The sequence below is a fragment of the Ambystoma mexicanum genome, chromosome 5q, assembly GCF_040938575.1.
Source record: "Ambystoma mexicanum isolate Mex_15411 chromosome 5q, UKY_AmexF1_1, whole genome shotgun sequence".
Lineage (NCBI taxonomy): Eukaryota > Metazoa > Chordata > Amphibia > Caudata > Ambystomatidae > Ambystoma > Ambystoma mexicanum.
Window position 1 is genome coordinate 349,252,509 of NC_090933.1, and position 24,875 is coordinate 349,277,383.

Below are 24,875 nucleotides of genomic sequence, written 5' to 3' on the forward strand. Positions count from 1 at the left end.
GAGTAATGAGTCCTGAACATAGGGGTGTACCGTCCACTCCTTCAACCTTTTGGTCCTCCTTTTTTTCAATCCTTAGCAGACCCACCTTATCAGCCCAAAAGGTGTCAAGGAAGTTTCCGGCCGCCCCACAATCCAGTAGAGCCTGCGTCTCTACCTCTCTCTTCCGGAAGCGGAGTTTTATGGCAATCACCATGAGACGCACATCTTCACTCATCTGAGATGAGGCCACAGAAAGTGTAGTGTAGGAACAAGGTGTAGCCCCTCGATAGTCTGTTCCACTGATTATCGAGGGCGGTCGTTTCCCGATCTCCTTGGGGGCACATCGGGACAGTCTCTCAACAGATGGTTGGCGGCTCCACAATATAAACAAAGGTTCCCTTCACGTCTCCTCTTCTTTTCTTCGGCAGTCAATGGAGATCTGGTGCTTCCGACCTGCATGGGTTCATCTCTGGCGGGACGCGATCCATGTGAGGAGGATGCGGGGGGTATATCCAAGAAAGAATGTGGACCTCGAACCTTTTTCCTTTCGTTTCTTCGTTCTGTCAGGTGGAAATCTATTCTTAGAACTGCAGTTTGAAGATCTAAAAAGGTTTCTGGGCGCGGGATCCGGGCAAGCTCATCCTTGAGATCTTCTCGCAAGCCCCGGCGGAATATGGCATACTGGGCCTGCTCTTGCCACCCTGCCTCTGCAGCGAGTTTCTTGAAAGTGGAGATATAGGATAGTAAGTCGGTACTCCCTTGACGCACATCCAGCAAGTCTTCGCTAGCCACGTGTGAGCTTTCGGTTCGCAAAAAGGTGTGTCGCAGTAGTTCCTTAAAGGCCGCATAGTCCTGCAACACTGGGTCTGATAGGGATACCAATGGAGTAGCCCATGCCAAGGCGTTTCCCGTCATGTGCGTGATCATGAAACCCACCTTGGAATGATCTGTGGAAAAGGCATTTCTGCGGAAGGTGAAATGAATATTACAGGCTTCCAGGAATTCCTTAACCTTTCTTTCCGAGCCGTCGAATTTACCTGACACCAGGGGTAGTGGGGGTAAATCAGTTGTCTGTTGTTCTCTTGCAGCTACTCTTTGTTGGAGCGCCACGTTGTCAGCTTTTAGTGTTTGGACTTCTACGTTGAGGGTTTGGACAGCTGTCACCAGCTCTTGCAGTTGTTGTGGCGTAGCCATGTCTTCTTTCTGGCGTTGCAAACTATCAGGACTGACTCTATGGGCTACGGGACTTGCTAGGTGATCAGCTATATCTTCGTCTTCACTCGATTGATAACCCTCCCCAATCTCTTCCTCCTCACCTGAATAGTCCAGTTTCTTCCGGCGGGTAAGTCCAATGTACGGCTTCTTCTTTTTTAGAAGATATGGTCTACCTCGGAAAGAAGCCACCGTGACTCCCAGACAGAGAAAACCCACGGTGACTCCCCTCCGCGACAGCCAGAGGGGAAAAAGCCACTGGAACGGCAAAAAACCCCTAGATCATATATAGTCGTGAAGGTTGTGGAAGTCGTCGGCACTGTAGTAGGTTGAATGGTCCTTCGCCGAAAATCCAGGAAATAGTAAGGTCGGCGTGATTCCGTTAATAAAGGGAAATGAATAGGGCGGTTTACAGGTGGGTACCCCTCGGGGTGGAAGACAAGAGTGAACGGAATGTCCGGGAGATAGAGAATCCTAGAGCGAAGAGATCTCGGCAGAAAATCAGCACGGGAACAAAACACAGGAGAAGGCACACAGGATCCAAAGAAGGGGGGGGCCCATAGGGAACGGGAGGAGGAGAAGAAACAGGAAGAGTAGGGAAGACGTGATAGCAAGGCAGACTATCAGATGGAATACTAGCGCAAGCAACAGGGTGAGGAATGAACACAGTTGCAACGCGCCGAGCCGCCGGCAGCCGAGTGAGATATACAAACGGCGGCGGCCATCTTGAAAACAACTAGACCGAGTCTGGTAGGTGAGAAGGAACGTAATGGAACATTTTAATGGCGTCCTTGTTTCCACCTTCGCCACAAACGCCAGTCGCCGGCGGCAGTGACACTAAGGCACCCAAACACTTAACCAAGTTAGCTGGAGGCCCTGTGCAAATGGTTCCCCAGTTACCAGCTCTCATCCAGTGTAATAACATGACTGTCAGAATACCTGTAAGTGTGCAAAATAACGTACCTGGGAGGTTCCTGTTGGGTAATGACCTTAAAACTCTTGGAGTTGTGTCTAGCACCCCCAGGGCCCCCAGCAGAAGGGTGCAGGAGCTCACAAGGTCTGCAAGGGAGAGAACCTTAAGAGGCTCTGCTGGGGACATGATAGAGGAAGCTATCACCCCAAGTCCACAGGACTTAATTACTGCCATTGCAGGACAAGAAAAGACAAAGGGGAAACCTAAGTCTGCCAGCAAGAAAACAGCAAGCACTCCTGTGCCCAGAAGGACATCTCCAAGACTGTCCAAAGTCACACCTGTGACTCCGACACCAGCTGAGGCTGAGTGTGAGGTTCAACCCTGTATGGTCAAACTAGATACTGAGGAATCAGATCTAGAAGAGGATCTTACCTTGGTAAGAGATCTTGATCCTGTTGACCATCCTGAGCTGCAGTCTTTACTGGCAGAAGGTGGACCCAACAGAGAAGATTTCAGTAAGGGACAAAGAGAGTGCCCTGCCTTGGAAGGTCTTCGCCAACAGGCATCTTCTCAGCTCAATGGGACTGAGCCTGGGAAGTATAGGTTGCACTGGGAAGATGGCCTCTTCTACAGTGAACCAACTGGGTCAACCCCTGAAGACTACAAAAGACTTGTAGTACCTCTAGTGAACCGACTCCAGTTTCTGCAGTTAGCCTATGAGGTACCTTTGGCTGGTCACTTAAGTTTTAAGAAGACCAAAGAAAGGCTGTCTCTGCACTTCTACTTGCCTAAGATGGGTACAGAAGTAGACAAATTCTGCAAAAGCTGCCACACTTGCCAAACCTCTGGCAAGAGTGGATCCAAGAATGTGGCACCCTTAGTGCCTCTCCCAGTAGTGGGAATTCCTTTTGAGAGGGTTGGGATTGACATTGTTGGTCCTCTTGACCCTCCCACAACTTCAGGCAACAGGTTTATCCTGGTTGTAGTGGATCATGCCACTAGATTTCCTGAAGCTATACCTATGAGGACTGTTACGGCTCCGGCTGTGGCTAAGGCCCTACTTGGTCTTTTTACCAGAGTAGGTTTTCCTAAAGAGGTGATATCTGACAGGGAATCAAATTGTATGTCCAACTACATGCAAACCATGTGGAAAACCTGTGGAGTCACCTACAAGTTCTCAACTGCCTACCACCCCCAAACCAATGGACTGGTAGAGAGGTTTAACTGAACTATGAAGAGCCTAATAGGTGCTCTAGAAGAACCCCTTAGAAGAAAGTGGGACCTTCTACTGCCATGCCTTCTCTTTGCATATAGAGAAGTCCCTCCGAGGGAGTAGCATTCAGTCCCTTCGAACTTCTCTATGGTCATCCAGTCAGAGGTCCATTGGTCCTGATTAAGGAGGGGTTGGAGAGTGCTCCTTCCCCCAAGCCAGTCAGAGTGACTGACTATGGGATAGGTCTCCAGAGGAGAATGTCACACATGATGGCAGAGGCAAGTGATAACTTGAAGGCTGGTCAAGCTCTGGTCAAACATTGGCATTACCAGAAGGCTAACATGGTTGAGTTTACTCAAGACCAGCTTGTTCTTGCTATGGTCCCCACAAGGCAGAGGGCCTTGCAGGACAAATGGATAGGACCCGTCAAGGTTGTGGGTAAACTTGGAGAGGTGAACTATCTGGTGGACTTAGGCAATCCTAAGGAGGCTCCCAGAGTCTTTCACACCAACCGTTTAAAGGCTTATGTCTCTAGACCTGACATAGGAGCTTTGCTTCTAGCTTCAGCTCAGGAGGAGGAGGAGAGTGAACCTCTGCCTGACCTCCTCAGAGGCTTACCTTTAGATGAGCAAGTAGAAGGAGTTAATCTCTCTTCCAGTCTCACATCTGACCAGCAGCATGAGTGCAAGTTACTGTTAAATCAGTTTGCCTCCCTGTTCTGACTTTCACCAGGCTTGACCCCTTGGGGCCAGCATGATATACACACGGGTGACTGTTTGCCTGTCAAAAGCAGGAGGTACAGAATGTCAGACAATGTCAGATCCCACATAAGGAATGAGGTCAACAAGATGCTTGAACTCGGGGTTATAGAGCCCTCTACTAGCCCATGGTCTAGCCCAGTTGTGCTTGTACCAAAGGCAGGATCCAAGGAGTTGAGATTCTGCGTGGACTATAGAGCTCTAAATGCAGTCACCACGACTGATGCCCATCCTTTTCCTAGAACAGATGAGCTGGTGGACAAACTTGGTGCAGCCAAGTACCTCAGCACATATGACCTAACGTCAGGCTATTGGCAAATAGCCCTGACAGACTATGCCAAGGAGAAAACTGCATTCTCCACCCCAGCTGGCCTCTACCAATTCAAGGTAATGCCTTTTGGATTAAAGAATGCACCTGCTACATTTCAGAGAATGGTCAATCAAGTTCTGAATGGGATGGAGGACTTCTGCATGGCATACTTGGATGACATTGCAGTGTTCAGCCCTGCATGGAGAGAACATGTTGAACACCTAGGTCATGTATTGCAGGCTCCTGAACAGGCCCATCTGACCATAAAGGCAAGCAAGTGTCAAATTGGTCAGAGTTCAGTGGTCTACCTTGGACATAAGGTAGGAGGAGGTGAAATAAGGCCATTGCCTAGCAAAGTACAAGCTGTACAAAACTGGGCCACCCCTACTACTCAAACCCAAGTGAGAGCCTTCCTAGGACTCACTCGGTACTATAGGAACTTCATAGAGAACTATGGGACCATAGCTTCTCCCTTGAATGTCATCTCCTCTCCCAAATTTCCTAAAAAGGTCAGGTGGAATGAGGAGTGCAATCAAGCCTTTGAAGGACTAAAGAAAGCTCTTTGTCAAGCTCCAGTCCGAAGAGCTCCTGACTATCACCAACCCTTCATTGTACAAACTGATGCTTCTAATGTAGGTATAGGTGCAGTCCTTAGTCAACTGGATGACAAAGCTAGGGAACATCCCATTTGTTTCATCAGCAGGAAGTTAAAGGATCCTGAGACAAGGTGGAATAGAAGGAGAATGCTTTGCTATTGTGTGGGCACTGGAGAGGTTTAGACCATGCTTGTATGGATCTACCTTCACCATTCAGACTGACCACCAACCCTTGAGATGGCTGATGGAAATGAAAGGGGAAAACCCGAAATTACTCAGATGGTCAATCTGCCTGCAAGGCTTTGATTTTTCCATTGAGCACAGAGCAGGAAGTCACCACCAAAATGCTGATGGTCTCTCTAGGATGTTTGTAACCGACTAGAGGTATGAGTTCCATCCAGGAGTGCATTATATCCTCCTGTCCCTTAGTCTGGGGGGGCGAGTGTTAGGGAGAATTCTCATTTATGGTTAATTTCCCTCACCTAGTGAGTCCCTCAGCAGCGTTGCTGGACTTCTGGAGTTTATTTTTTTCCACTTGGTAAGAGTGAGTGCTTTTCCCCCACTCTTTCCTGTGTTTTGCTATGTGCTTCTACCTGTTTTTGTGATTGTGGACTCTGAAGTACACAACTTCGGTAGCCCCCTTCTTTTTGTGTGTCACACAGCACCTTCAGTGCCGAGGCACAGGGGTGTCTTTGAGACTTCCCTCGACTCCATTTCTGAGGCAACTACCGTCCCCCAGAAAAGGGTAAAGTTACCATTAACTTTACTTAGTCAATCTACCACAGATCCAGTACACCCCATCTTCCATGGAGCACTGGAAAGGGTTAATTCGTATCCCTTTGTACCTGTACCTCCTAGAGCATTGTTTTGCTCTTTTAACATTTAGACTTGGCTGGTGGCAGTGGTATCTACCCTAACTTTTGTACCGCGATTATATTAGATAAACGTGGTACTGTTCTTGGCTATTATATTAGCCCCGAACATAAACCCGCTTGACCAAATCGTCTTTCTTTTGGCTCCGGTTAGGTTTATTCGCCATTTCTTTTTGTTAAAGTCCTTCTTGTGTTTTACTTTGCGTGGCAAACTAGGTTTGCCTTCTTTGTTCACTGTCTTTTGGCGGGCTTCTGCTCGGAAGCCCTCCTCAAGGTGCCTGGGTGTCTAGGTGGGCTGAATGTGAGGGAGGCGTATAGTCACCCCCTGCACAGGGTATCCTAGGAAACCCAAGTCGCACTTTGTCATGATTGGCCAGGGTAGTTGTCCGGGCTGGACAACCCCCCTGCTGGGTGATTGACAGCCAGGCTGTGTGAATGGGGGTTTTCCGCATAAAAGGCAGGTCTCTTGGGCTAGAAGTCAGAGAGTCACCACTGGAACTACTAGAAACCGAAGAGAAGCGGAGAGAACGTTCGGCTGCTGCAACTACCCTGTCCCGGTGAAGCCCTGCTGCAGTCCTGAGCTATCTTCAATTCAACGATTTAGAGAAGATCCAGTCCGGAGTCTTCTTCCCTTGAGCTTGGTGGGGACAACCAGCTCACCTTCTACAGCCAGATGAACCTCTTCCTTGGTCGAAATCACTGCACGCTGCTGTAGTGGTCCGCACAGCCATCTGAAGAGCTTCTCCTGCTTTTAAGGAGCACACCTTTTATTCTGCATCGCTGCTGCCGGCTTCATCCCTGTGTGGTGCAGACCCCCTTCAGACGTCCTCCTTCACAACAAAGCTCCAGGAATCGTGGGTCTGCGGGAAACCAACAGGAACAACTGCCAGGGCACCAGCTCCCCCATTGGAACAAGGTACTGTGTTCTACTTGAGGAAACTGGGTGAACCTCTTTTCTTCCTTTCCAAGGCTTGCCCTTGTCTTCCCTCCTTCTTATAACTTTTGCTTCTGAACATTGACTATATAGAAGTACTTTTTGGCTACGTTGAATCGTAAACTGTCTGACTGTGTGATCTTCGGCAACAGGGCCCGGCGTCTTTCGACTCTGGCTTCGGCCCTTTGACTTTTGAACTCCTGTCTCTGAGTGTTTCTTGATTCTGCCTGCCTAACCAAAATATTGCCTGTGATTTTTGCCTTCAACTCCCTCTGGATATCTCAGGTGCTAAGTGTGTTTTGCCCCAGTAGCATTTCATGTCAGGGTACGCGTTTATTTAGTAGACCGAACTGTCAAAAAGTGATCACAATCGTATTCGCGGTAACGTTTTTGTCCGTAACATCGGTTCATTCAAACACAGGGTACTTACCTTGAGACTTACTATACAAAGTGAATTGGTTAGTTGTAGTGTATTTAACGTGTGGTTTTCATTTAAGTTTAATACAAGTGTTGTGTTTATAACAAATGGTTTAAAAATAAATGTACTTATATTTTTCTACCTGAAACTGTTTGCTTGAGTCACAGTAATTGTGGTCCCTTTGTGTAATCTCTGCTACTGCTCATATACACTTGAGATAAGCCCGGCTGCTCTGCCACTTCTACCACTCTGACATAGTAGTACAGGCTTGTACCAAAGGTAAAACTTGTATTGCCACCTGTAGTCTTAATCGTGTGTAGTGGTCCCTAGGGGCACTGCACGGGATTCTGCCTAACAAATGGCATGCCACCTGCCATGCATTGATTGCCAATATGCCCCCTCAGAACACCAAGTGCCACACACCTGTAAGACATGGATGCATGAATGGATGAATATTGAACAGCACAATTGTATGTCACTGGCATGTGACACCATCACTGATGACCTGCATCTCTTCTAACCCCCAGGCACCGATGAGGAAGATGCCAGTCAGGAGAGGAGCGCAAGGGCACCCACATCACGCCATTAAACAAGGGCCACAGCCACCACCACCCCCCAGCCAGACAAACAGGCCAGAACCACAGGCAGTGTGCCCGACCGGGTGGAAAGCCAGCCAACAACACCTGCTGCCAATGTGGCCGACACACATCAGGACCAGCAGCACACACCCACAACAGTCGGAGGGGTATCCCTTCCTGCGCCACCAACCACCGAGGACATTGTGGATGCCGATGTGGACCCCGAGGGTGTCACAGTTGTGACTTCTACACACACCACAAGCCCCCTGCCCACCCCCCACCCCATATGGAGGCCTACAGCAGTGATGATCCCTGCCTCCATGACTACGACCTCAGGGATTCAGACATGTGCCCCTTCGAGGAGGACAACACCCAGGATGTAGGCCCCGTGCATGCACCATCCACCGGTCCAGCTCCCACCACTCCAGCTCCCACCACTCCAGCTCCCACCAACACCCTGGAGTCACGCCTGTCGAGGGTGGAGGCATGACAGGAGGCAATGCTGGATCTCATGCGGCAGTATATTGCCGATGGGGAGGACACTAGGAGGGCCATTGTAAAAGCCATTGCGGGGACCACAGCGGCCATTGGGCAGACCACAGCGGCCATAGCAGCGAACACAGCTGCCGTGAATGCATCGGCTGTGCTCATGAGGGACTGCCTGGGGGCAGTAACCCAAGTCCTATCTTCCATCCTGCTCCATATGCAGCGGCCACGCCTTGGAGCAGGCGTGGAACCTGCCTCAGACACGTCCACTGCCACAACATTTGCATCCTCAGTCCCTGCAAGCCCTGTGCGGATGACCCGGAGGAGTGCACGGCACTCGGAGATGCCACCCCCGGACAACAAAAAGTCCAGGAAGTAGAGTGCCTAGACAATGGGAGTGGGACACATGGTTGTGGGTAAAGGGAACCATTTCATGGAGTACATTTGGGGACTTTTGGGGTTTGTAGGGTGGGTTAGGGAGTTCACTGGGGGTTTTTAGGGTTTGTAGGGTGGGTTAGGGAGTTCACTGGGAGTTGGGGGGGAGTGTGCACATTTTTCCCTGTTTGAAAAAATACACCCGACATGTGTGTCATGTCTCGACAGGGATGGCGGGTTTGGAACCGCTGGCGCTATGGTCCGCCATAGCGTTTCCCATCACGTTCTTTCCTTTCTACGTATTTACCGGTCTAGTTGTTGCACGCTCACGTAACCGGAGGTATTTATTGCACCACTTCCTGGTTGCGGACGCGTTGCAATGTTTCCTGGTTTCCTTCTGTGTTGCTGTCGCTCTCGTTGAGTGTTTTTGTTCCACTCTCTGACTTTGTCCGTCCTTCTCATTTTTTCCCTCCGTGCCCTCTGGTTCCTCTCCTTTCTGCTTCGCCCGCTCGCTCCTCCTTCTGTTTCTCTCCCTCTCTCCCTCTTGTCCCCCTTTTTTTCCCTTCTCCTTCTTCCCTTTTTTCCACGCCAGTTTTCCAGTCCTCTGCCTGCCTTTCGCATCCTCTGTTCCGCTCTGGCTCTATCCTGACAGCCGTGTACCAGACCTCAACCTGCCTTACGGATTGCCTTTGCCAAGCCCTGTATACCTTCCTATCAGCTGTGTACCAGACCTCAGCCTGCTTAACGGATTGCCTTTACCAAGCCCTGTTATACCTTCCTGCCAGCTGTGTACCGGATCACTGCCTGTTATATGCGGATTGTCTCCACCACACGTCAGAAGCTCTACAGCTGCCATTCAATCTACTTTAGCCTACTTTGCAGATTTTCTCACAGTCTTCCATCTGCTCAAAGTTCCAGCCCACTCGAGCCTGTCCCACATTCTCTGGCAGGAAGTCTCTCAAGGGGTTTTTTGTGCCTCTGGCTTTTTACCCTAGCGTGACGTTCACGGAGGGTTTACCCCGTCACACCTTTTACGGTGGCACGGTGGCATCCTTCCGTGGACGTCCCTACCTCCATAAAAAAAAGGAGAGACCCACAAGCCACGAGAAAAGGAAAATCAAGAAGAAGGACGAAGGTGAGGAGTTGGGGAGGGTGGTGAAACAGAGTCCTCTTGTGAAGAAGAGGATATTACCGACCCTAGTGACAGTGTGCCAAAAAATTCAATGGCTGGACATTGTTCATTTTGTGCACATCCATTTAATGTGTGATGGTGTTCAGTGGCCAACTCCCAACAATCCCAGTGTGCATGTCCATATGGAGCCAGTCTGTCACTGACACATGTCTATCATAGTCACTGTGGTTCAGAAGTATTCGTGAATCAGTGCTTGGTGTACAGCATGGCCATCCCGTGCATCATGTACTGGCAGGGGGGCTACTTCACCTCCGTCTCCATCCTCATCGTCCTCACCCAGAGCATGCATGTCAATGTCAGGTGGCAGTGGTACATTTCACCGGACGCACATGTTGTGCAGCATGACACAGGCCATGGTGATCTTTGCCACCTTCTCAGGACTATATAGGAGTGCCCCACCAGACCTGCTTAGGCAGCGGAACGCGCCTTCAACAGGCCAAAGTTCTGCTCAATCACAACACGGGTACGGGCGTGCAAACAATTGTACTCCTCTTCATGGCTGTTCTGTGGGTTCCGCACAGGGGTAAGTAGCCACGGCCTCAAGGGATATCCTCCATCACCTGTAAGCAAATAGAAATAGGTGTCACTCTGAGCTGCCACCTTCAGGAAGCACAGTCATGGCCGCAGCTATTTGGTGTGGACATACACATGTCCCTGTACGTATGCAAAACTGTTACCTAGATGCACACTATACTGTTATGTGATGTGGTAGTCTGGATGGCGTTCAATAGACGGTGCAGGGTGTGATAATGCATGCTGAGGCGGATGTACTGTGGTAGTACGACAATGTTTAGCCTCCCATTCATGCTGTGTATTCTACACTATGCATGGTCACACTAGCCACATTGGCACAGTTGCAATCCTGTTCAGTCATGCATTGCTTGCCATCACCATGGTGGCTTGGTTGTGCCGCCTCTGACTTGTTGTCATCAATATGCATAATTGGTAAAATGTATGCCAGTGATGTGTCATGTTCTGTTTCGTAGGTTCAGGTCAGGAGGGTTTAGCTCAGCATGCCTTCTCCAATCACCAACAATTGCCACCCAGGTGGAGTATGCATCATCCCCCCCTTTCCCACCCAGGTGGAGTATGCATCCCCCTTTTCCCACCCAGGTGGAGTATGCATCCCCCTTCCCTTTCCCACCCAGGTGGAGTATGCATCCCTACACATCAGCACCCCAAAGCACTGCCATGGGCCAGTTGGGCAACTCACCAAGCAGCCAGGCACGTGGTGCAGCATGTCGCTCCATGTGACGGGGTAGCGTGGAGTTGCACAGCACCATGGCATCATGTGTTGATCCGGGAAATCGGGCGCAGCAATGTGTGATTATCTTGCTGGAGTCACATACTATTTGCACATTGATGGAGTGGAATTGCTTGTGATTGTGGTACACCGCCTCTATGGCATGGGGGACAACCAATTCCACATGGGTGCCGTTCAGGGCACCAACACAATTGGGCATGCCTGCCAGTGCATGGAAGCCTACTTTGGTGTCGGCTATCTCCTGGGCAGTCCGTGGTAGGGATATGTGGGTGCTTGCGTGCTTCAGGAGGACATCCAGCACTTGGTTCAACAGGCATGAAAATAGTGGTTGTGAAATGCCATGCAGCTGGCCCACTGTGTGTTGATAGGTGCCTGTGGCGAGGAAGTGGAGCACAGACACCACCTTTAGTAGTGGGGGGATGGCAGTGCGTATTTCTATGAGGCTGGCAATGCCGTTGTGTATCATGTCCACTATGGTAGTGATGGTGTCCCAGTCCAACTGGTACAGGGTGTGGATCTGCTCAGGGGTTAGGTTGAATGGGCTGGGTCTAGTGTGAGGGATTGGTGGCTGCCTACGAGGCACTGCTGGCTGCACTGGTGGTAATTGCTGGGCCTGTCTCACCCTCCTTCTCCTCCTGCGTCTCCTCTGTGCTGCCTGTTGTTGCTGCTGTAGTTGTTGTTGCAGTTGGTGTTGTTGCTGTAGTTGTAGCAGTATAGGCATGTCCTCCAGCGCCATGATTGCAACAGCTAGTGGTAGCATTTTGGTGTTGGAAGGGGTGTGGTGTGTGGGTGTGCTCATTTAATACTGGCCAGCCTCCTTTGACTCCACCTGTGGTGATTGTGTGCACCTGTGGCAGTTGGCTTGATTGCTGATTGCTGTTTGCGGGTGGTCCGCGATGTCTGTATGGCCGGCATCGTGCAGGCCGTGATTACCGGCTTCTGGATGCCGGTATTTTCATGTCCGCGTGGGTTGGGATGTCCTCCTATTACCGGCATGCTGGTATTTGCTCACCGAAGGGGCGCGTGTACGCGCCCATGCTGCTATTAGAGGCACCGTTATTTACGGTGCCGCTATTAGCGGGTTGCCGGGTCAGAATACACCGGAGCGGTAAGCGATGCACCAGCATCGTTTTTCCATTACCTCCAACCTCGTTTTGAGGCCCATTCTCTTTAACCTTTCGACTGGTTCCTCAGTGTGATAAAGATGTGAATAAAATGGGTGGAATTGCAATATTATTTGCAATGATTCAGTAACTATACCCCCATCTGGCAATTTTATCGATAGGCTAGTCTGCGAGGCGATCTTCTGGCGTATTTGTCACACCAACAGTCTATCCGCCTTGTTAGCTTTGATGTAGTAGGACTGGCGTAAGTATAACAGGGATTTCTCTGCGTTTTTAGTTAGAAATAGGTTTAATTTGGCTCTAGCAGTTATATATGCTTTTTAAATTGCTGGATCTTTACGGGTTTCCATCTCCCCATTACTTGTTGCAATTCGGCCTCCAATGTTTCAACCAAAGCAGTTCTGTGTCGCTTTTTAATTGCAGCCTCTGCAATGAGAGAGCCATGAATAAAAGCCTTAAAGGCGTCCCACACCACATTAGCTGAAACATCAGATGTCACATTAATATCAAAGTATTCTACTATCTTTGCCTCAATGTTCCCCCTAACCGCTGGATCTTGAACCACTTCTGACTGAAATCGCCATGTCCATACCCGTTGGGTCATTCCTTCAATTTGTATCTGTATTGTCAGCGGAGCATGATCAGAAAGCGCAATTGGATGGCACGGTATGGACGTGACCCCGCCCATAAGAGTGTTGGAAAGTCACACATAGTCAATGCAGGAAAACAAATGATGAACATGCGGATAAAATGTGTATCTTTTCATTTCCCCCTTTAGCGCTGGACACGCGTCTACCAAGGCCAGATGAGCAAACGTTTGTTTAAAAAAATTTGAGGGTGCAGAGTGCGCCGATGAGGTGACTACACTCCGGTCCCGTAAAGGGTCCCAAGCTATATTGAGATCTCCTAATAGTATAATGCCCCCTCACAAAACATTTCCACCTGAATAATTACTGATTTCAAAAAGCACTCTTGGTCCGTATTTGGAGCGTATATCGAGGCCACTGTTACTTTTTTTAGGCCTATTTCCAGAACAGCAAACACACAACATCCCCTTTTATGAACATGCGTTTTCAATATTTTAAGCTGGGGGCCTGGTTTCAAAGCCACAGCACACCTGCTACTTTTGCCTTTGCATTTGCCTGTATCAGCAGTGGGTACCGACAAAGACGTAGTTTGTGCTTATCTGAGAATCGTATATGTGTCTCTTGGAGCGCCACCAAATCTGGTTGGTGACGCCCCAAAAGAGCATCCAGCTTCCTGCGCTTCGCTGGCGTGTTCAAGCCCAAATGTTCAATGTAAAACACTTACATTGACCTACTTCACTGCCATTAGTTTAATTTAGCTTACATACCGCAAATTCAAACTTATTCTCATGTTTAATCCAAAAATACCATAAAGGTCCGCCCCCTGGCCCCCACTCCACCAACTTCCCCCCACCCGTTACCCCTCCCAACCACAACATGTCACAAACAACTCCCTCCCCAAGTGTCCTAGTGTGAGTCAAAGTTCCTAACAAAATCCGAGGCACTGGGTCCCGGCCATGAACCCACTGATCCCCCAAGAGAGCGTGCAGGTATCCTAAAACCCCCATCTTTACTATGACAGATAATTCCAAAATTAACCACTCATCGTCCATCTTCCGATAATATTGAGGCTTCCTCAAATCCATAAGCTTTAAAGTCTTGCACCTGTTGCCCCTTAATCAATTTCTTTGGGAGTTGGGCCACGCAAACGGGCAGTCCAATCTTCCTTTTGCTGCTGATTCTGCTTCCTTGCACAGCGCAACACTAACAATCATTCCCAAGGTTTCGATTGCTGGGATGTGCGGCCCACATCAGAAGCTTTTGCACCTTCCCCTGCTTCATCTCCAATATGCAGCAAAGCCATTGCTGCCTCGCGAGATTTGACCCTGTGTTGAGTGCCCTCCAAAGAGAAGAGGATTCCAAATGGAAATGTCCATCTGTACTTAATTCCCCGGTCTCATAGTCCTCTAACAACCGGTTGCATTTCGCACCTTTTCTGGAGAGTGCTTTGCGACAAATCCTGAAAAGGCTGAATTTCCATCCCATTGTAGGTAATTGTAGTTTATTCGCGGGCTGTTTTTAGAATCTGTTCCTTTTGTTGATATGAGTTACACGCAGCCAAGACGTCGGGTGGGAGAGCCCCTGGATCACTCGTCTTGTGCCTGTCCTATGTAGACGGTCAATAGATATTTGTGCATTCCCTTCGCCTGGGAGCAAGTCCGCAGAAATCTGGGTTATTGTCATACTCGACCCCCTCTCCCGAACCACACAAGCCGAATAGATTGACCCTCCCACCGTGGTTGGCACGGGCACCTGAATATAATATCACAGGGAACCACGTGGCAGCAAATGGGGGGAAGACGGAGTTAGGGAAAGGGGGTGGAGTGATAAAGGAAAGGAGGGAGAAACATAACAAACAAGTACATAGCAATATAATACTGTGTAGATCAATACTCCTATACCTTTATCCTAACTCCTGAAAACCTAACCTCCTAGACCTGCAATGAACTTATTACATACCCTACTAAGAAACAGTAATTATCAAGCTCTACATACTCTTATTAGTGTCCATATGAGACACCACCTTGCACACAACAAAATAGGGTTCGAAACTTAGACATGACATAAGACTGAAGCACCCTTTGCAACATACTCTTGAAACACGGAGGGTTTGCAGACAAGCAAAATGGCACAAACGATGAAGTTACGAGACTCATGGACCGGTGGGCACTTTGAAGCAACAAACACTTTGTTCAAAACAATGACAAAAAAACACATGCCCTCTTGCTGTGTGGGGCCAAATGGAATGGTCCCTGAAATCATGTTTTAGCTCAAAATGATACTCTCCTTGCAAAACGAATTATTAGCCAGGCTTAATGTTTGTCTGTTCATCAATAAATGGCGTGTTCCTTCACGCGCTCTCCCTTATCGTGGCATCATAAGTAAGCAAAGAATTCACGCTGTATAAACACAAACATGCCAAGAGCGTAATGGACTTAACTGATGGTCCGGATGCCTTCCGAGGACATCCGGACCCTGAAGATTGATGCCCAACACTGAGGATGAAGCCGTTCACCGCTGCGGCCCAGCTCTGGTTTTTCTCGTGCTTTCTAATGAAGAAATTCACCGCCGCGGCCCGGAATACAGCTCCCCAGTCCTCCGGCGTCCCAGCGCTCATGCATACCTTACGTCCTCAGCTGCCTGCCGCCTGTGCTGATAATCTGTAATTACCTGCACTGAGGCACAGGCGGTGGCGGTGGTCTTTAAACAAACTTCAGTAATGACCAGCTGGCGTACCGCGCGAAACGCTAAGGACTACATACTTTCCAAAGCATGCTGGGAAATGTAGTTTCTTGCTAATTAACTCCTCTTTGGGTACAAGAAGCGCCTTCCTTTACCCCAAATCTTATTTCTGACAGTTATAGCATCTTTTAGCTGTGACTCTAAGACCGTTTCCGGTAGATTTCGCACTACTCTAATATTTGAGCAACGGGATCTATTCTCTAGATCTTCATATTGCAGTTCCAAGTTTAGTGTTGCCCTAGCCAGTTCCTCTAATGCAATGTACTGCAATTCGCTTTCTTGTGAGAGAGCTTGTATTGCCTGTTTGTTGGCCTCAACCCGTTCGCCGAGGGTAGCAATGTGTTTATCAAAGTCTCTCAGCGATTATTTTATTTCCGTCGAGAAGGACGGAAACTGTGCTTGGAAGGTGGCTGAGAATTTATCTTGAAATGCTTGAAAGCTTGCAGCAAAGTCCTCTTTAGCTGATGCCATTTCCTCTTCCTATGGAGCTGAGTAGTTCGTGCCACTGGACGTTTAGGGGCCGTCTCCAAACCTGTTGCTCCCCAGAGCTTTTGCAACAGATTGTGTTTACCCTGTAAATCTTTGGGAGGCGGTGAATGATGGGCTTTTTACTTTCCCCTCGGCAGATGACAGATTATACCAACCAGGGTGAACCTGCAGGGATTTAAAGTGCTGCTACCTCTTTGCACAGAGGCGCTGTGCTAATGTTTTTACCACAAACAGAGTTCATACACTGCTCAAACTCTTTGGTGTTCTGGACTGAAGCCGTATGCTATTACATGCTGTCACACCCTATAGATTGGTCTTTTTTAATATTAGATTCCACCAGGTTAGACGTATGTTGATCATCAGATGTTGGTCCCCCAGCAGTAAGTGTCACGGCCCGGGGTCCTGGTACCCTCCCTCTCCAGTAACACGGTATCCCGAAGCTGCCGTTCACATAGAAGACCCCGCCCCCTCTTTGGTTCATGGAAGGCATCGTGGTCGGTGCTATGGAGACGGTGGGTACCGCGTGGCCGTGCCCCCCAGGCCACGTTCTTTGTGTATCTCGCGTGCGGCATCTGAATCATGTGACCGCCACGTCCACGGCCCGGCGCAGAAGAAGCTTGGGGATTGGCCCATAAATATCGCTTCCGCCCACGTGACCGCTTCTAATTGCGTGTTCTTTCCCAGAATTCGGAGCTCCATGATTGATGTCTTGTCTTCTTTGATTCCCTGGTTTTCTGCCTCTCCCACAGACTCGTTCCAGTCTTTGCCCTGATGGATACTTACTCTGCTCAGCTGTTGCCAACCTCAGATTACTCCTCGGAAGTCCCTTTTCTAGTGATTTGGTCTCTGGTCTGTCTGAATGGTCTAGCGACAGAGTATGTTATTGGGACTGCTCTCTTACCAATTCTGCTTCTCTTACTGCCTGCCTGCTTGTGTACCGACTGTGCCTGCTTCCAGATTGCTTTATTTCCAGTCCTTTACTCTGGGTCCTGAGTCTTCCCTTCCTCCATTTGCCCTCTCCCCTTCGATTGTCCCAACCATCCGTCCCAGACAGTGGAAACAGCACAAACTGGACTTATTGGATGCTTTTCTGAGTGCTGCACCCCGTACCTAGAGAGACCCTCATGCCGTACGGGCTAGTTATCCCCTACTAACCTTCCCTTTCCCGTCGTTTTGCCCACCTCTTGACTCGTATTCAGGAACAGACTTGGACTACTAGCTCTCCGGTCATATGGTAATTTTCCCCTGTTAAAGGCTACTACTAGTCTCTTGGTTAATGCCTAGTTTAGAAACTGATCAGGTGGTTTTCTGCTCTCCTTAGTAGAAGGCCCTGTTGCAGGTCCTCAGCAGATCCTCGCTTGGTTAGCGGCCATACCAGGTGTGGGGTCCCGACGCTCTGTACATCACGTGGGTAAACAGGGTTTTTCTGTCATTTTCCTGCTTGGTTAAGTCACAGTATCTAAACTCATCAGCCTTGTTCCCAACAGCCTGGTGGTCAGGAAATGCAACCTTTCAAGGAATATCTCTCCCTAACTCCGGTCTACTTACCTTGAGCAGGGAGACATATTGTTGGGAAGGTTTCGCTCGGTGAGGGGGGCCTTGGCATAGGGTTGGTGAAGACGGTTGGGGAAAGAAGTGAAGGTATCCGTGGACGTCCTCTCCGTGAGTATACACTGTGTATCCTTTGAGAGTATTTCCCTGCTTGGTGTCCTGACAAATAGTCTGTTGTTGTTACTGTGCCGTCTAGTATACCACTGCTGTGCCACTGTCCTCTGCCATTGTTCTTACACTGATATCTGCATTCTTCTGCCACCTGGGTGAACGGCAAATAGACAAATAGACAGTTCTACTACCTATATCCACTTACAGATCTTATTGCCCAGTGGTCTGCCACTGGATATGAAAAGCAACACTGAGGCCTGAAGGTAGTGCTATCCTCAATGTCCCGAAAATCCCAACCTCGCTATGTTATTGGGGGAGAGCGCCCAAGCGCGCACCAGACCCTGTGCCATAAATTGCCTCAGTCACAGCCTGACTGACTCCACATTGGCACTTCCTGCGTAAAGGTATATACGTTGCAAAAAGTCTAGCGACCCAATCCTGGTGTACAGGTTAGCGCTGAAGGTACAGCTCCTAGTCTGAATCTTACCGGAGTCTCCTGCCGTTGCAAATAATGAAGATGCAGGCTGTCACCTCCGCTTTCCTGATCAAGTCAGTCCTGCGATATCCGTTTAACTATCCCTTGTTTTTGCTTCACTGATCCGAGTGAGGGCAAGACAAGGTTAAAGGGTAAAACACCCTGCCAGTAGACGCAACATTAGATCTCCCCTCCCTGCTGTGGTTCCCGGTTTATCCCTTGTCCATATTCCTCCCAACGTTCGGCTTTGCCGTGCTCTTCCCGCACTTGCAGTAGAAATGGTCCTGAGTAGCAAGTGACTATTCCTGCTGAGGCGTGGCACAGGGTATCCATCTGTTACAATTAGGTACTCACGAATGTCCGGAAACAGCAGAGGAGTAGAATAGCTCTGAGGTATATAGGTAATTCCCCCAAAGTGTTCAGAGGCCAGAGAACTGGATTCAGTGCACTCCGGGGGCAGTACCCTTGGGAAACCCCCGTGGGGAAGAAAACCCAATTGTGTCTCGTAGAGGATGGTGTCTTCCGAGTAGCTGTGGAAGAATGGTAAGTACTGCAGGCTGAAGGAGGAACGATTCCAGGAATCCGCTCGGGAAGAAGGGTCGAGCAGCAATGTAGAGGAAGTCGAGTGCAGCAGGCTTGTGGACGGAAAGGTTCAGGAATCCGCTCGGCGAAAAGGAACTCGAGCAGCAACGTGGAAGGACGTCCGGTCGAGCTCTATGTAGTAGGCAAGGAGAAAAGTAAGAAGGAAGCGAGAAAGGAAGTAGAGTAGAAATGAACCGCACACGAGTGCACGGGGAACGAAGGCAAGAGGAGAAACGGGTAAAAAGTAAGGTAAGGAAAAGTAGAATAAGTTGAGACGGAACTCAGACAAAGTGCGCAGAGTGCAAAAGAGAGGATGAGAGGCTTAGAAAACCTCAGCGGTAGTATTGCAGAAAGTTAGAAAAAGCACCAGCGCGAAGCGAGGTGAAGCGAACAGAAGCGACGCGTCTGGCCCAACCATAGAGAGGAAGATATAGAATGGGCAGACGCGGTCGCCATGTTGGAAACAACTAGAACGGTAATCGTCGTGTGGTAATAGCGCTGATGAGCCGCCATCTTGAGTTCCATTGTTGGTATCGTGAATGACTCATTCTCCATTTCCGCCATGTGTGTCGAGCTGAATTCCTGACAGTATGCCCTCCCCGTGGGGTGATTGGACCAGGTTTCCAAGGGTGAGATCGATGGAATTTGTTTACCAGTCTGGAGGCATGAACTGATGAAGCGTTTTCCCAAGTTCTGTCTGATGGATTGTAGCCTTTCCAATCGATTAGATATTGCAACTTCCCATGATAGTATCTGGAGTCGCATATTGCTGCTACTTCGTACTCAGGACCATCTTGAGTATCCACTGGAGGGGGAGTATGATTGAAGCCCCTATTGAACCTATCCAGTATCTGTGTCTTGAGTTGAGAGACATGGAAAACATTATGGATCCGGTGCCAGGATACTGGTAGACGGATTCTATATGCTACCTTCCCGATGGCCTCAATAACGGGAAATGGTCCAAAATACTTGGGTGAGAGTTTCGATGGTACCAAATGTTTAGGAAGGTATTTAGAGGAGAGCCATACCAGATCTTTAGGTTTGTACGTGGGTTCCTGTGAGCGTTTCTTGTCAGCTTGTTGTTTTACCCTGTCTCTGGTTTCAGAAAGGGTAGCAAGGGCTGTAGCATGCCCTTTCTGGATGTTGGAGACTAACTCATCCACCGCTGGGATTTTGGTGGATCGAGGAGTTACGGTAGGGAAGCTGGATGGATGGAACCCATATGTGCATAAAAAAGGTGTCATTTTGATGGCAGTGTGAAAGGAATTATTATATGCGAATTCAGCATATGGTAGAAGAAGACTCCAGTTGTCTTGAGAAGCTGAAACAAAGCAACGCAGATACTGTTCTAAGGATTGATTTAGTCTCTCTGTTTGCCCATTGGATTGCGGGTGATACCCAGAGGTGAGGTTTCTTTGTATACCTAAGGTTTTGCATAGTATCTTCCAGAAGGAGGAAACATATTGTGAACCTCTGTCAGATATGATGGATTTTGGAAGTCCATGGAGGCGGAAGATAGTTTGTAAAAAACAAGATGCCATCTGAGCTGCTGATGGTAATCGGCTCATGGGAATGAAATGTGCTAGTTTGGTCAAAGTATCTATAGATACCATGATGGTTGTATTGTTTGAAGAAGGTGGTAAATCTACAATAAAATCTGTAGATATGCATTCCCATGGTTGAGTGGGAAGTTTAGGTTGTACTAACCGCCCTGTAGGCAGATGTCTAGGAACCTTAGACTGCTGGCAGATGGAGCAAGAGGACACATAATCCATGATGTCTTGTGTAACTCCAGGCCACCAAAAGTGTCTATTGATGAGTTCCCAGGTGGTTTTGATTCCTCTATGTCCTGCGACTTTATGGTCATGACACATATGTAATACTCTCTTTCTTGATGTACCTTCAGGTATGTATAGTTGGTTAGCTCGAAAGTAAAGTCCGTCTTCCATTCTCAGGTCATGATCACTGAGTTCTGTCTGATTCAGTTCTTGGTATTGTTTTCGTATAGTTTGTAAGTAAGAGGAAACATAGAATAGAAAAGTGGCGTGTGACCACATCTTTTCCGGGAGGAATGACAAAGTATTGTGTGAACTTCTGGATAGAGCATCAGCGATTTGATTATTGGTTCCAGGTATGTAAGTAAGGATGAAGTCATAGGATGAAAAAAAATATGCCCACCGGGCTTGTCGACTGTTTTGGCACTCCATGTTCTGTAACACTTTCAAGTTCCTGTGATCTGTGCGAATTTGAACAGGGTGCTGAGCCCCTAAAAGGAGGTGTCTCCATTCCTGGCAACTCCTTTTTATAGCTAAGAGTTCTTTTTCAAGTACGGTATAATTGCGTTCTGATTCTGTAAGGGATTTCGACATGTAGGCAATTGGATGTTCGAGCCCTTCTTTTGAAACTTGTTTGAGTACTCCTCCTATGGCTGAATCCGAGGCATCGGTTTCCAATATAAAAGGTTTTGTCTGATCTGGTAACCGTAATATCGGTGCTGTAGAGAAGGCTAGCTTGAGACCTTCAAAGGCTTTCTGAGTGTTTGGATTCCACTCAAAAGATCTTCCTTTTCGAAGAAGAAGAGTGAAGGGTTTGATGATTCTAGAAAAATTTGGAATACATTTTCGGTAGAAGTTAGTGAACCCTAAGAACCGTTGTACCTCCTTTACGTTCTGAGGAGGTTTCCATTTGTAGATGGCTTCTACCTTCCTTGGATCCATAGCAGCTCCTTCTGCAGATAAAATGAAACCCAAATAGGGGATACTGGGTAGATGAAACGAGCATTTTTCAATCTTGGCAAACAATCTATTTTGACGAAGCCGTTCTAAAACTTCGGAAACATGGATAATATGTTCTTGCAGATTGTTAGAAAAAATGAGGATATCGTCCAAGTATACGATTAGGGTATGAAGGAGTAAATCCGCAAATATGTGATCAACAAAACGTTGAAAGACTGAAGGGGCATTTGCTAGCCCAAAAGGCATCACCCGATACTCATAATGTCCGAAAGGCGTGCAGAAGGCTGTTTTCCACTCATCTCCACTTTTAATTCTGATCAGATGATATGCCCCTCTAAGGTCGAGTTTTGTAAAGATAGTTGCACCTCTGACTGCTTCCAGAATGTCCTGGATAAGGGGCAGTGGGTATCGATCTTTGTATGTAACTTTGTTTAGGCCTCTATAATCGATGCAAGGGCGGAGCTCTTTACAATCTTTTTTGGGTATAAAGAAGAGTGAAGCACCTGCAGAACTTCTAGACTCTGTGATGAGACCATGACACAAGTTAGTTTGTGGGTATTCCTTTAAGGCAACCTTCTCGGAAATAGAAAGAGTGTACATGCGACCAAAGGGTACTTGCGCATCTGGTAGTAATTCGATAGAACAATCGTCTTTTCTGTGGGGTGGTAATTCCTTGTATTCATCATTTGAGAAAACAGAGCTGTACTTGTGGTAACATTCCGGTAGTAGATTCAGGTGGGATATGGTAGATAATACCGGGCTTTTGTCTGGGGATGCAGTTGTAGTATACAACCCCACCACCCCTTTGGGTAGGCAAGAATGCAAGCAGTGTTCGGAACCCAAAAATAATGTTCCTGCAGTCCAATTAATGAATGGGTTATGTTTAACAAGCCATGGGAGACCCAGTATGATTGGATAGTGAGCGGCTTTTATCAAATCGAATGATAATTCTTCTTCATGAGTAGAAATCTTCATGGTGAGAAAAGTTGTGTTTTCTTTAATGGGTCCTGATGATAAAAGATTTCCATCTACTCCTTCCACTGGCAGACTCAGGGTTTTAGTCACCCGGGGTATGTTGTTTCTGAATGCCCATTCGGAATCCATAAACAATCCCGCTGCTCCACAATCTACTAAGGCAGGTATTTGTTGGATATGATTGTCTAGAAATTGTAGAGACACATTGATTACCACCATCTTATGGTGAGTTGAGGTTGTTTCCTGGGAACTTTGTACCAAAGACCCACTCATGGTTCCCTTCATGGGTGGGAGTTGTCGTTTCCCTGACGTCTAGGAGTAGTCAGGTGACAATCTTTTAGAATATGTTTATCGGAACCACAATACATGCATAAACCTAATGTTCTTCTTCTTTGTCTTTCTTCCGGTGTTAATGGTCCTCGAGCTATTCCCAATTGCATAGGTTCCCCTGATTCTTGGTTTTTACTGGTCCTTGTAATATCCGACTTGTAAGGTCCTAACAGTGGACGTGATTTCCCTTTCTTTCTTTCTAGATTTCTTTCTTGTATCCGGTAATCCATCTGGAGTACTAATGTAACCATTTCTGCAAAGTTATGAGGTCTAGGAACTCTAGAGACTTCATCTTTGAGTTCTTCACATAGGTTCCGACGAAATATGGTCAGGAGAGTATCATCAGCCCATGCCGTCTCATTGGCTAATTGTTTAAACTGTGTGATGAAAGTTAGGATATCAGTATTCCCTTGCTTCAGATCCAAGAGATTTTCTTGTGCTGAGACCACTAATTCTTTTCTCCCAAACATGGCTTGCAGACTATTGGTAAATCCGGCGTAGGAATCCATTAGCTGATTGTTGGTGGTGACTAATGGTGTGGCCCAGGCCAGGGCGCTGCCGGCGAGATTAGATATCAGAAAACTTACTTTAGCTCTATCGTTTGGGAAAAACGAGGCTTTCAAAGTTATTTGCACCAAACAAGAATCCAAGAATTCTTTTAGTTTTTTAGGGTTGCCATCGTATTTTCCCATGGGTAATGATCCTGGAGGGAGCTCTGCCCTGTTTGCAACCATTTGTCTCAATGTTGCATTTTCGTTTCTTAACATCTGTACTTCAGTACTGAGACTCTGCATGGCTGCCATTACTTGTTGCATCTGCTGTTCCATCTTTTGGGCGTCGCTTTCTGTTACAATTAGGTACTCACGAATGTCCGGAAACAGCAGAGGAGTAGAATAGCTCTGAGGTATATAGGTAATTCCCCCAAAGTGTTCAGAGGCCAGAGAACTGGGCTCAGTGCACTCCGGGGGCAGTACCCTTGGGAAACCCTCGTGGGGAAGAAAACCCAATTGTGTCTCGTAGAGGATGGTGTCTTCCGAGTAGCTGTGGAAGAATGGTAAGTACTGCAGGCTGAAGGAGGAACGATTCCAGGAATCCGCTCGGGAAGAAGGGTCGAGCAGCAATGTAGAGGAAGTCGAGTGCAGCAGGCTTGTGGACGGAACGGTTCAGGAATCCGCTCGGCGAAAAGGAACTCGAGCAGCAACGTGGAAGGAAGTCCGGTCGAGCTCTATGTAGTAGGCAAGGAGAAAAGTAAGAAGGAAGCGAGAAAGGAAGTAGAGTAGAAATGAACCGCACACGAGTGCACGGGGAACGAAGGTAAGAGGAGAAACGGGGAAAAAGTAAGGTAAGGAAAAGTAGAATAAGTTGAGACGGAACTCAGACAAAGTGCGCAGAGTGCAAAAGAGAGGATGAGAGGCTTAGAAAACCTCAGCGGTAGTATTGCAGAAAGTTAGAAAAAGCACCAGCGCGAAGCGAGGTGAAGCGAACAGAAGCGACGCGTCTGGCCCAACCATAGAGAGGAAGATATAGAATGGGCAGACGCGGTCGCCATGTTGGAAACAACTAGAACGGTAATCGTCGTGTGGTAATAGCGCTGATGAGCCGCCATCTTGAGTTCCATTGTTGGTATCGTGAATGACTCATTCTCCATTTCCGCCATGTGTGTCGAGCTGAATTCCTGACACCACCTCAACCCGGCTTCTCACAGCCCGGCCGGTGATGACGCTCCTTGCAAGGCATGCTACGATATTGCAGCTGCAGGCACTGGCAACCTCCTGTGTGGCACGGAATAAAACCAATCCACGTCCCTGCTGCCAGTGCTGCTTGAAGTACCTCCACCCGAAGTGCAAACGGGTCCAAAATCCAGCTGAGGACCCTGTAGCTACAGACAGATTATGCCCACGCATATGTCCGGAACCACTCCCTTTATGAGCAGGGTAAGATGCAGGCCAATGTGCGAAGAAATACACAAAGCATCCAATCGAACGTCATGCAAAACTCTGCGTCGTGCCCTGATTTACTTTTAGTTTATTGCCACATTCTTGAGCCATTAGATATATTGATATGTCCTGGATTA